The 12,708-nt window shown below is 30.4% G+C and overlaps 1 long non-coding RNA gene across 50 annotated transcripts; it reads right to left on the reverse strand.

Annotated features, from left to right (window-relative positions):
• Window positions 1-204: 204 nt before the first annotated feature.
• On the reverse strand, window positions 205-12,465 carry LOC128125941 (uncharacterized). Of its 50 annotated transcripts, none has more exons than XR_008223308.1 (25): window positions 12,290-12,462; window positions 12,043-12,227; window positions 11,894-11,943; window positions 11,531-11,573; window positions 11,349-11,442; window positions 11,076-11,280; window positions 10,874-10,997; window positions 10,652-10,719; window positions 10,433-10,486; window positions 10,166-10,272; window positions 10,025-10,096; window positions 9,829-9,946; window positions 9,359-9,420; window positions 8,859-8,932; window positions 8,213-8,458; window positions 8,046-8,122; window positions 5,183-5,336; window positions 4,958-5,103; window positions 4,477-4,532; window positions 4,020-4,154; window positions 3,836-3,918; window positions 3,682-3,761; window positions 2,056-3,606; window positions 981-1,072; window positions 684-901 (listed from the first exon to the last, which is right to left on the reverse strand). It is a non-coding gene; the product is annotated as an uncharacterized LOC128125941 (long non-coding RNA). The 50 variants fall into 50 exon arrangements; XR_008223313.1 differs by having other exon boundaries at window positions 2,056-2,711; window positions 3,427-3,482; window positions 3,550-3,606; window positions 11,076-11,573; window positions 12,290-12,460; XR_008223306.1 differs by having other exon boundaries at window positions 2,056-2,732; window positions 3,427-3,482; window positions 3,550-3,606; window positions 11,076-11,573; window positions 12,290-12,460.
• Window positions 12,466-12,708: the final 243 nt, after the last annotated feature.

A 12,708-nucleotide genomic window follows, 5' to 3' on the forward strand; every position in this document is an offset into this window, starting at 1 on the left:
GATCCATGCAAAGAAGCTAAATGTGGAAATACTAATCTTGATTGATAGTAATCAAAAGTTACTTGAGGCCCAAGTTGTGAATTAATTAAAGAGTAGTCCCCTTCCCTTCCCTTCCCTTGTCCCATTTTGTACAAAAATGACTTCTTCCACCAAGCTTCGTTTATTTGAATTTGTTTCGTCTTCCCTCCCCTTTGATAATATGTCTTCCCACAACCACAATTTATACATTAACCGGTTTTTGATTATTTGTTTATGCTTCTTTTAATTAAATCCTAACAGCTTAAACCTTCATATTTTACCGGAATTGGACGGTTAAATCCCGCTTGTGACAACAGATTCCCAACCGCTGCAAGGTCTCTACAGAACACCCATCCATTTGTACTAAAATGCCTAAACAATTCACAAAAAAGGCATCCTAAATGGTAACAAAAGAGCAAGTGGAAGTATGCTGCAATCAACGGGTGTAATAATTATTAATTAATGTACATATAAAAAAACACCAAAACATGTTTACAAAAGTGGCAACCTATATAATCCCCACTACACCCCCTTTCTATCTAACCAACTACTCCAAAGTGACTAGATTTGTAGACGAAGAAGAACCACCATCCTCATTGCCAATGGGGGGCAAGGGCTTAATGTAATGAGTTTGGGGCCAAAGATTGTTTCCATTAACATGTATGTTTGAAGAGTAACATTCAAGATATTTATCTTTAGAAAAGTATTAATTAATATATCCATAAGGTGTTTGATGGATAAAATTAATTGCAATAATTTTCTGTACACATGGAATTCCAGACAAATCCCACAACTTACATGATCAGGCCGTAGCATCTAAGTCCACCATGTAATTTTCACATCCTCATCTAGCTTCAAACACATTTCCTTGACTATGAAAAATCTACAATAATTTATACAGCTAGTAACAATCTTTGTTACGATTAATATAATTTTTATAATGCATAAAATTAGTAATATACCTCATATTCTTTCCAAAGCGATTCATTTTCCTTGTCACTGTTGGACAAACATTAGAATTCCATCTTTGACTTTCCTTATTCATGTGGCAAACCTGTTCATAAAAGTATATCTTAGATTTTCCAAAAGGTTAGTCTTAACAAGAAAAAACTTGAAAGGTACAATGTTTTCAAAATGTATTATCCTAATAAGAAAAAAAAAGTTAAAAGATAACATTTAAATATGTTATATTTCAAAAATAAAATGTTGTCTTAATCAGGAAAAAGGTTGAATGATAAAAAAAAAAAATTCAAATCTAATAATATTCGATTTTCAAAGTGTATTGCTTTAATAAGAAAAAGGTTGAATGGTAGAAGTTTTTAAACTTAGTAGTCTTAATAGGTGAGATTTTTAAAGTGCAATGTCTTCATCAGGAAGGTATTAAATGAGTGTCTTAATATGTTAGATATTAGCAGTATAACACTATAATTTAAATAGTAATATTTAAGATAAAGCACATTGTCTTAATATGAAAAAAGATATACAGAAATAGGAAAGAAAATTGAAAGTATAATGTTAGTGATGGTAACATAAATCATAGATGCTTAGATTTTCAAAGTACAATGGCTTAATAGTAAAAGATTGTAAGAAAAAAAATCTCTATAGCTATATTTTACAATTGTCTAGACATTCAAAGTCTAGATTTTTCAAGTATAAAATGCTATATATGTTTACCAAAATCAAGCAAGTTTAGATTTTCAAAATAAAGTCTTGATAATAAAAAAAAATTAAAGCTATAATATGCTATAACTGGTAACCAAAAACAAAAATGTTTAGTTTGTGGATGTAGAGTGACTTGATAGCAAGAATAATAAAATTACAGTGTCTTAATAGCTTTGATTATGAAAATATAATGTTTTTTTTATAAAATTATATTGTTTTAATAGAAGGTTATATACCTTTGCATCTAAATAGCATTCAGTTGCAACATACAAACTTATGAGGCCAATATGGAAAGGATTTTTTTTATTATTGTTACCTTATTAGACATTTTACATGTATATTAAGTAATCAGCAAAGTCCAGTTTGGTTTATTACCTTGTCCGTAACACCTCCCATAACCTTAATGTTTTATCGTATTCAAATACCCTGAAACCATGTGATACTTTTTAATTAGCAAGGGTAGAGGAGTAAATTTACTTGCCTTTTGAGTTGGATCAGAATCCAACAGAAACAGAAAGCAGTTGTTTTGTCTGAAGTAGTTGTGTAATGGGCTGTTGAATAGTTCCACCAGCTGCCCTATCAAAACAATAATAGACATGCTAAGAAACGGAATCGCGGATTCCGGCAGAGTTGGAATTCGAGATTCCATTTCTTGACGTGTTTGGTTGACAGTTTGGATGGAATACACTTCTGTTGGATTTCTTGAAATTCCATGTTTGATAATCACAGCTAGGAACTGGAATTGTGGATACCGGTGGGATTGGAATTCGAGATTCCATTGAATGGTGCCTTTGGTTGAAAATTCGGACGGAATGCAACTTTGTCAAATTCCTTGGTATTTCATATATTGATGGACTTGAACCATTTATTTATAGGGGCAGGCGGAAGGAATGCCAGTTTTGATTCATTCCTCCCTCTTTATTAAAAGACCAAAATACCCTTGTTATATATTGAGATAGAGGGAGGACATTTGATAGCGCAAAGAAATAGTTGAGAGTGCATGGCTTTTTGATCACGGTTGAAATTTGGACCTAATCATTCCAATAAAACACCTGAAAGCTTATGAATTATTTTTCAAGATGAATAATAATGGAGAGAGAGAGAGAGAGAGAGAGAGAGATCACTCATGCTCTGTGAGATAAAAATTCTTTATTTCAATTATTAGCAAAATATTGTGTGTATAATAAATAAATAAAAAACACAAAGTAAAATGACTAATTAGATAAAGTAAAATGACTTTTTTTTGCCCTTATCTTCATCTTCTAAATCTCCTTCATCTTAAATCATAAAAATCAAACCAAATTCAATCAACACCCAAAAATTAAAGAAAAATCAAGATCCAAAAGTATAAAATAAAAATAATTCTAACCTAACAATCTTTTTAGTTTACTGTTCATGGTTTTTTTTAATAAATTTGTTGGTACCTTGGATCTTAATTTTGTTTTAGTTTTAGCTTAATTTTTGGGTATTGGTTTGATTAGAGTTTAAGATTAAAGTTGAGGAATTTTAGGTTTACAGGATGAAGGATAAAAGAAGAGAGGGACAAAATAGTCATATTTCACTTGGATTTCACGAACATTTTGCAATACCAACAGTTCCACCATAGAGAGAAAACTTTCAACAAAACTATACTTTATTGACCCCTTGTGCAGCAAATGAAATATCTTAGATGAAAACCATAAGTTTTGAAATATCACGAGGACGAAATTGTAATTTACTCTATAAATAATAATAGTGGCATGTTACCTGGCAATAACCAAGATCAAAGTTGTAGAATGAGTAAGTCAACAATATATCATTACCTTAAAAACAAAAATAAAATACTTAAATAAAAAAAACCACATTTGAAATGTATGGTTATTTTCATACCACATCTTTCTCAATCAAACCCTTCCTTTCTCTAATTTCTGTAAACCTTTTTATACCCTGCAACATGAAATTGCAATAAATATAAAAACCTCTTTTGGGTGATAGAACTTGGAGGGCAAAATAGTCATTTACCTGCAATTGGTTTTTGATAGTCATGTATTCTAATGTTTTAGCTGAGACAACATACTGCCTCTGTGTAAGAATGCATAAACCTGGAATTGAACAGATTTTAGTTAAAATTAGCCAAAAGGGTCAATGCGTAAATTTCAACAAAATATAAAAAAACCTTTTTTTGCCCCTATAGAATATTCTCTGTTTTAAAGCATCTGGATCCATGACTAAGCCTTCATAATCCAAAAAGCTTGACCACTGTATAGCATAAATAGCATTTTTTTTAAATTTATTTTTCTCTTAATTTTTATACGAGTATAAGCAATGTTCATTAGTTTTTACACATAGAAGGCATGTACTTTATTCTTTATCCATAATAGGAGCATATTTTCAGAGAATCTTTTCGGGGATTAGGGTATAGTTATGCTCCTTAAATGTATGACAGATAAGCCAGACTCCTCCACTATACAAGTAAAGAGAAGGGAATGATAGACCTGAAATCAGTAGAACACATTTAAAAAAAAAAAAAAAAATGATAAACATATTTTCAGAGAATGCTATAATCGGGTAGACATCATCTAAAAGTATAATGTTGTAATAAGAAAATAGCTAAAAGTAGCATGCTAAAATTGGGAAAAAATTTCAAAGTACAAACAAAAAGTCGAAAGTCCATTACTGTAATAGAAAGAAAGGATGGACAAATAAATGAAAGTAAGTTGTTATCTATTATTGCATTTAGGCCTAAAAAATAACCTAGAAAAATATTCTTTAAAGTATGGAAAACTAAAAGGCACCCTTGTTTTGTATATTTGTTACCTTTAACTTTGCATCATTAAACAGTGTTTCTCTCAGACTTCACTGCATTCTTACACCTTGCAAAAACCACAGACCTAATTGAGAATCAATAAGCCTTGTTGATTGAAAAATACATAAATTTATCTTTCCTATATGGATGGGCCCCATCTCTTCTGCATCTATAGGGAGGGAGACTTATTTCATTACAAGCAATTTCAATGTATTCAAAGTTGTTGTTAAATTGGACTATTCTGCTAAACTTCATTCTCTACTTATCTCACAAAAATCCTTAGATATGATAATTCTGCAATTAGTTTTTCTAAGTACAGTGACTTTATAGGAAAAATAATAAATGTAATATTACCCTAAAAAGATTGATTATATATTATTGTTACAGAACCACTGATATTCGATAATGAAAATTGTTACTAATTGGAAAACAAAATTATCTTCTATTAAAGTATTAAGATATATGATGATAAGGTAACAAAAATTGCAATACCTGATCCCCTCCGTTTCTTGTACAGATCACCACCAGAAAGAATGAGATGAAATCCATACTTTCTTAACATAATTCGTTTGGCTAAAAAAACAAAAGGTAACAACAATAAGATGCTTGTTCAAGCACAACAGCTGAATGAAGAGGTCCTGCAAAAAATTGAAGTTTTTAAACAAACAAAGTTCTCATATATAATATTTTTATTCACAAACAAGAATTAATTATTACCTCATCAGAGATAAGAAAGTACACACAAACACCCTCTCTTTATATTGACCACTTGATTTTAACATTTCCTTCCCTAATGTCCCAATTCACTGAATAAAAGCACATCTTTTTTTGATTGATTCAACAACATCAAGTATGTTAATCCCATCATTTCCTGAAGATGATATAAATAAGCACAAGTTTTAGGAACAGAGGGGTATTTCTGGAATTACACAAACAGGGTCATAGGCTCATATAATCTTTTGTAACCAGTGGATAGAAGAAGGCTGGAATCAACAACCAACTCCCTTATAATATTTAAGATTCAATGGAACTAAAAGTGTAAATTTGTAGTAGCCTTGGAACACAAATTGAAAGTGTGATGCTATCTATAAATGGGCAGATTTTTCAAAGTATGTTATGTTGCAATAAGAAATAAATGGAAGTACAGTGCTATATATAATTGGGTAGAATTTTCAAAGCAGAATGTCCTAATAAGAAAATAGCTAAAAGTAGTATATAACTGGGTAAAAATTTCAAAGCACAATGTCTTAATAAGAAAAAGTTGAAAGTCCATTACTGACAAATAAATGAAAGCAAGTTAAAAAATAACCACATACCTAATTGAGCATCAATAAGCCTTACTGACAAAAAGATTAAAACTCAAATAAATAAACTCATGATGTTATTGGAGATAGATGTTTATGTCTGTGATTATGATAACAAGACAGAATTAGTGAAAAGTTAGCAAAGTCAAACACATTATTACATTGTGATTGAGCAAAAGGATTGGAACTTGTTACACTAAATCACAACACCTCTTGGTTTGATTAAGATTCAAGACACACTTGTATTTCTAATTGAGTAAAATTACAAATAAACAAATTATCTTTCCCTAATTGAATCTTTAATGGCTCAAAAAGTTTTAATTTGGTTTGGTTTGGTTTGTGATTATTTACTTTTGTCTACATAATTCAATCCAACAACATTTTCACCCGCAAAACAACTCTTTAACTTAATTAAGAAATTTCATCAGACACCTAAAGTGCAGAGTAGGTGATCTAATTCAAAAACCCAACAAAACAAAAGATAAATGGAGGAGAAAAAGAGAAAGAAACCCAGTGAGGGTAGTAGATCCTTGGGTGTTTGATCTGTTTAAATAAAATGACAGATTAGTTTTAAGTAAAATGACTTTTTACCCTTATGTTCATCTTATCAATCTCCTTCCATCTTAAATCATAAAAACCTAACTAAATTCAATCGAAAAAACCCAAAAAATTAAAACACAATCAACATCCATAGTTTTTTTTTTTTTTTTCCATTTTGTTGGTACCCTGGATCTTAATTTTGTTTTAGTTTTAGTTTTAATATTTGGGTTTTGGTTTGATTGGATTTTCAGATGGAGATTGAGGAATTTTTAGGTTTAGAGGATGAAGGAGAAAAAGATGGGGACAAAATAGTAATTTCAATTGAACTTCACAGACATTTTGTAACAGCATCAGTTCCAGGGAAAAACCTTGCAACAAAACTACACTTTATCAACCACTTGTGCAACAAAAGAAATATCTAGATGAAAACCATAAGTTTTGAAATATCACAAGGACGAAACTGTAATTTACTCTATAAATAATAATAATAGTAGCAATAACCAAGATGAAAGTTGTAGAACAATTAAGTCAACAATAATATATCATGCAAAAGATAGATAATTTTTTAAGAGAAGTGGTGAATATCTAACATCTGTGTTGTTAAAGTTATCATGCTCCTTAAACATAAAGACAGCTAATTTTTGAAGACAAGTAGTGAATTTTAACATGGAAATGGAAGAGATGAAAAAGACATTGGCAAAATGGTCTTTTTCATAAATTTAACATATAGGCTGTTTGAAGTTGAGACCAAACACATTACACACCATGAAATGAGTAGCGTATTTTCAAAAAGATTATTATTATGTTTTTTAGGGAGTTAGGGTTTAATTTGTGGCTCCTTCAACATATATGATGATTATTTCTTCTTTGCTAAAAGAAAGCATTTTTTTATCAAGTCAATCATAGATATAGACACAAATCCAGTAAATATAAGATGCCATTATCCAGGTAGCACTTTATCAGTGCAGCACTTATTAAAAAAAAAAAAGGAGGGTTATTTGCCTTATATCAGGAACAATACACAATCTGATATAAGCTTTTTTCCAAAATCAGTTGGATATGCTAAAATATCAAACCCATTAGATGATGTAATATATCAGGAAAAATTAAAACCCAAAATTTACAAAACATGCAAGAATCTGAGCAGAACCTTTGAAACATGGAGAAACGTAACAGAAATGAGTTACTACTTATAATCTCCATTTTTGTATCCATAATTTCTTAATAGGTTGAATGTTGAAAGTATAATATTAAAACAATGCCTCGTTAAGTTCGATTTGGAAAAAGAAAACTAGGAAAAGAATTAATAGTATAATGCTATGATTTGAATTTACCTGAGCAATAAGTTTTAAAAATTATACAGCCTTTAACCCCACCCAGTTGCTGATGGAAGAGTGGCATTACCTATATTTCTAGTCAATATGAGTTCTTGAAGATTGTAGCATCATTTCAATAAACTATCTTATCAGAAGGAATCTCTGAGCAACTGCAACTAATCAGAATTTTAACCATTTAAAAGAATTAACTATGGCACACAAAATATGAGTTCTTCAATTTATCTGCCACTAAAACAGCGTAACTATGGTGATGAAATGTGGAGCAAAAGAAGAGAAATTACATTTAGAATGTGTATATGAATATGAAATCTAGAGTTGATAAAAAAACAATCATGGAAAAACTAAAATGTTCGATAAAAAGAATTGACTAAATAACAAATATAATTTGTATAGAATTACCAGGTGTACCAAATAAGTTCTGAAGGCGTTTTCATGCGATATTCAACATTTTTTTTGATAAAAAAGCACATCAATTCCTGAAGATAAAAAATAAGCACAAGTTTTAGGAACAGAGGGGTATTTCAGGAAATACACAAACAGGGTCATAGAGCTACCTGTTCACTTACATATTGTTTCCATGCTTTGTCAGGTTGTAATCAGTGGCAATTTGATAAAGCAAGTTCATAATTTCATAACATGAAGGCATAATCACCCAATACCCTTTTCTGAGATTCAATAATGTACCTTTAAACATTAACAGAAAAGCTAAATAAGAAAGGGTCCACTAAATAACTGCTGAAGGTGTTTTCCATGCAATATTCAACATCTTTATTTGATTGAATCAACATGAAGTAAGTTAATCCCATCATTTCCTGAAGATAACAAATAAACATAAGTTTTAGGAACAGATGGGTATTTCTGGAAATACACAAACAGGGTCATAGACTCATATGATCTTTTTGTAATCAGTGGTAATCACCCAGCACCCTTATTTGAGATTCAATGCAATAACCACACACCTTATTGAGCATCAATAATAAGCCTTACTGATTATATAATACATAAATTTATCATACTCATCAATAAGCCTTACTGATTATAAAATACAATGTAAATTTAGGCTGCTCATTAAGTCTAAAACAAACAACAATTTTGACATGATGTGATTAAGTCCAACTGAGCCACCATAATACCATCTTTTTCCAAAAAAAAAAATCTTTCTAAATTGTCAAATTAGTAGTGTAGTTTGTGAGGGTAGAAGAGTAAACTTACTTGCCTTTTTGAATTATATCAGAATCCAGTAGAAACAGAAGCAGTCGTTTTGTTTGAAGTAGTTGTGAAATGAGCTGCCATATCAAAACAGTAATAATATACATGTTAGAAACTGCAGCTAAGAAATGGAATCGCGGGTTCCGACAGAATTGGAATTCGAGATTCCATTTCATGACGTGTTTGGTTGACAATTGGGACGGAATTCAGTTCTGTTGGATTTTCTTGAAATACTATTTTTAGTAATCGATTTGCAGCCAAGAATTGGAATTGTGGATTCCAAGGAAATTGGAATTCAAGATTCCATTCAATGGTGCATTTGGTTGAAAATTCAGACAAATTCCTTCAAATTTCAAATTTGATGGACTTCAACCATTTATGAGGGCAGGTTGGTTTCAATTTCATTACTCTTTTTTTTTATTAAATGACCAAAAAGCCCTTGATCACGGTTGAAATTTGGACCTAATCTTTCCATAAAAAAAAAAAGAAGAAAAACAAAACACCAGAAAGCTTGTGATTCATCTTTCATGATGAGTAAGGATAGTGGAGAGAAATCACTCAAGCCCTGTGAGAAAGAAAAAAATTATTTCTTACAAACATTAGCAGAATATTGTGTATAATAAAAAATTTAAAAAAAAACACTAATAATTAACAATCAAATTTAGTTTTGCTGCAAGGTTCGTCTCTGGCGGCATTAAAAAAAGGTTTTAAAGTAAAATGACTCTTTTGCCCTAATCTTCATCTTCTCAATCTCCTTCATCTTAAATCATAAAGACCTAACTAAATTCAATCAACACCCAAAAATTAAAACAAAATCAAGATTAAAAAAAAATAAAAAATAAAAAAATAATAATAAAAAAAAAAAACAACAACTAACCTAACAACCTTTACTTTTCTAAATGAAAACCATAACTTTTGACATATCATAAGGACGAAATTGTAATTTACTCTATAAATAATATTGTCATGTTACCTGGCAATAACCAAGATCAAAGTTGTAGCACGAGTAAGTCAACAATATATCATGCAAAATGCATACATTTGGATTACCATCACCCTCATAGAACAACAATGAGCTGTCAAGTCCTTACCTTAAAAACAAAAATAAAATACTTAAAATAAAAAAAACCACATTTTAAATAATTTGAAATGCATGGTTATTTTCATACCACATCATTCTCGATCAAACCCTCCCTTTCTCTAATTTTGGTAAACCTTTTAGCCTGTTCCGGAGAAATACTCTGCAACATGAAATTGCAATAGATATAATACGTGGGTGACAGAAGTTGGAGGGCAAAATAGTCATTTACCTTCCATTGGTTTTTGAAAGACATGTATTCGGATGTTTTAACTGAGACAACATACTGCCTCTTTGCATATGTTGAATTGTATAAGATCCTACTAAAATTGCCCAAACCTGGAATTACATGTCGATAGCAGATTTAGTTAAAATTAGCCAAAAGGGTAAATGTGTAAATTGGATAAAATTTTCAAAGTGCAATGTCTTAATCAGAAAGAGTTGAAAGTACAATAATGTAATAGAAAGAAAATGAAACTAGGATGCTAAAAACACTTACATAAAATGCCCATGGATTTGATTCATGATCAGGTGCAAGTGTGTTTCTCTTGCTCTGTATCACATGCAATTATGAACTTCATATATATATATATATATATATATATATATATATATATATATATATATATATATATATATATATATATATATATATATATATGTGTGTGTATATATATATGTGTATATATATATCTATATATATATAAGGAGTGAAAACCTCTTTGTGGACTAAAAAAAATTCTTTTGGAACCTTTGGATTTATTGCACCATTACTCATAGAATGACCTGTCAAAAACCACATTTTAAATAATTTGAAATGTATGGTTATTTTCATATATTCGATAATGAAAATTATCTATTAAGTACTAATTGGAAAACAAAATTATCTTCTATTAAAGTATTAAGATATATGATGATAAGGTAACAAAAATTGCAATACCTGATCCCATTTCTTGTACAGATCACCACCAGAAAGAATGAGATGAAATCCATACTTTCTTAACATAATTCGTTTGGCTAAAATAAAAGGTAACAACAATAATCACAGCTGAATGAAGAGGTTCCTACAAAAAAAACTGAAGTTTTTTAACAAAAATCCCATATATAATACTTTTTATTCACAAAAGGGAATTGATTATTACCTCATCAGAGATACGAAAGTATACATCAGCACCTCTTTATATTAATTGACCACTTGATTTTAACATTTCAATCCACCATGAGGCATTTCCTTCCCTGATGTAAAGATCTACCAGGCATACTAAATAAGTACTGAAGGTGTTTCTGTGCAATATTCAGCATCTTTTTTGATTGATTCAACATGAAGTAAGTTAATCCCATCATTTCCTGCAGATAAGCACAAGTTTTTAGGAACAGAGGGGTATTTCTGGAAATAAACAAACAGAGTTACAGACTCATATCTTTTGTAATTCAGTGGATAGAAGACAGAAATCACCCAACACCCTTATTTGAGATTCAATGGAACTAAAAGCGTATCTTTGTAGTGGCCTTGAAACAAAAAGCTCAGCATATAAATTGTTAAAAAAATCACAACACCTCTTGGAAGTATCCTCATTTGATTAAGATTCAAGCTTACTTTCCTTATGCCCCCAAAAATCAATTTTCAATCTCTAAAAATCCTGCAGTAAGAAAATTACAAACATAAGTCCATATATTTTTGTAGCAATGACAATCAAAATCTGTTTCAAATATGGAAATTTAACACTTCAGCCTAACGTATATTAATTATAGGCAACTCTTAGTTAGAACCAAATACACTTCTATTTCTAATTGAGTTAAAACTACAAACAATAAATTTTCTTTCCCTGATTGAATCTCTAATAGCTCAATAATTTAATCCAATAACATTAAGACATTTCATCAAACACCTAAAGTGCACAGAAGAAGAATCTACAACTAAACAGTACTTTTTTGGGTTTCAAGACTATTTAAACTTAACTATTGTTTGACCAATCATCTTCATTTGATGGGTGCTTTCTATTAGGTGGCCTGCTTCAAAAAACCAACAAAACAAAAAATAAATGGACGAGAAATAGAAAGAAAAAAGAAAACCAGAAATCGGAGGAGAAAAGAGACAATTAAACTCACAGCCTAGAAATCAGAGGAGAAAGACATGTGCTCGTTTTCTTGATCGATGATGATGGTGAACCAAACTGACATCGGAACCAGACGTCATACTACAACTACAAAGAATAAAGGTACAACCCAATAGCCCGATGAATCCATCACAGTGATGAAGGGAGGCCTGAAGATGTTAGCCTAATTTAAAATGCCTAACAAAAACAAAAACGAAATCAATAAAATACACACACAAAAAAAAAATCAAGAACGTTACCTAACAGAGGAAGAGGGAAACGCAGAGGATTGTTGAACGCCGGGGAATGAAAGAAAGAGGAAACGTGGTGTCGATAGAAGAAAAAGAACCTCCAAATAAAACCCTATTCTTCAAAGAAACATGTATGTATGTTGTTTTGAGAGAAGCCAGAGGGATGAGTGAAGAAGGTTATTTTAAGCGCGAATACACCGACCCAACCTTTCGACTTCCGATTTCTAACGGTTCTTTTTATAAAACATTCCTAAATTACTAAATTACCGTACTAACGAAATAACATTTTCATTTATCTTAAGCCCCTTAACTTTTGTTTTTTACTTTAACCTGCCTTTTTTCTTTTTAATTTTTATCACAAATTTGGTCTACACTTATTTTTTTTTACAACTTTCTTTTTATATAATTTCTAAAATTTAGGCTTTTAA

This window comes from Lactuca sativa, chromosome 5 (assembly GCF_002870075.4).
Source record: "Lactuca sativa cultivar Salinas chromosome 5, Lsat_Salinas_v11, whole genome shotgun sequence".
Taxonomy (NCBI): Eukaryota; Viridiplantae; Streptophyta; class Magnoliopsida; order Asterales; family Asteraceae; genus Lactuca; species Lactuca sativa.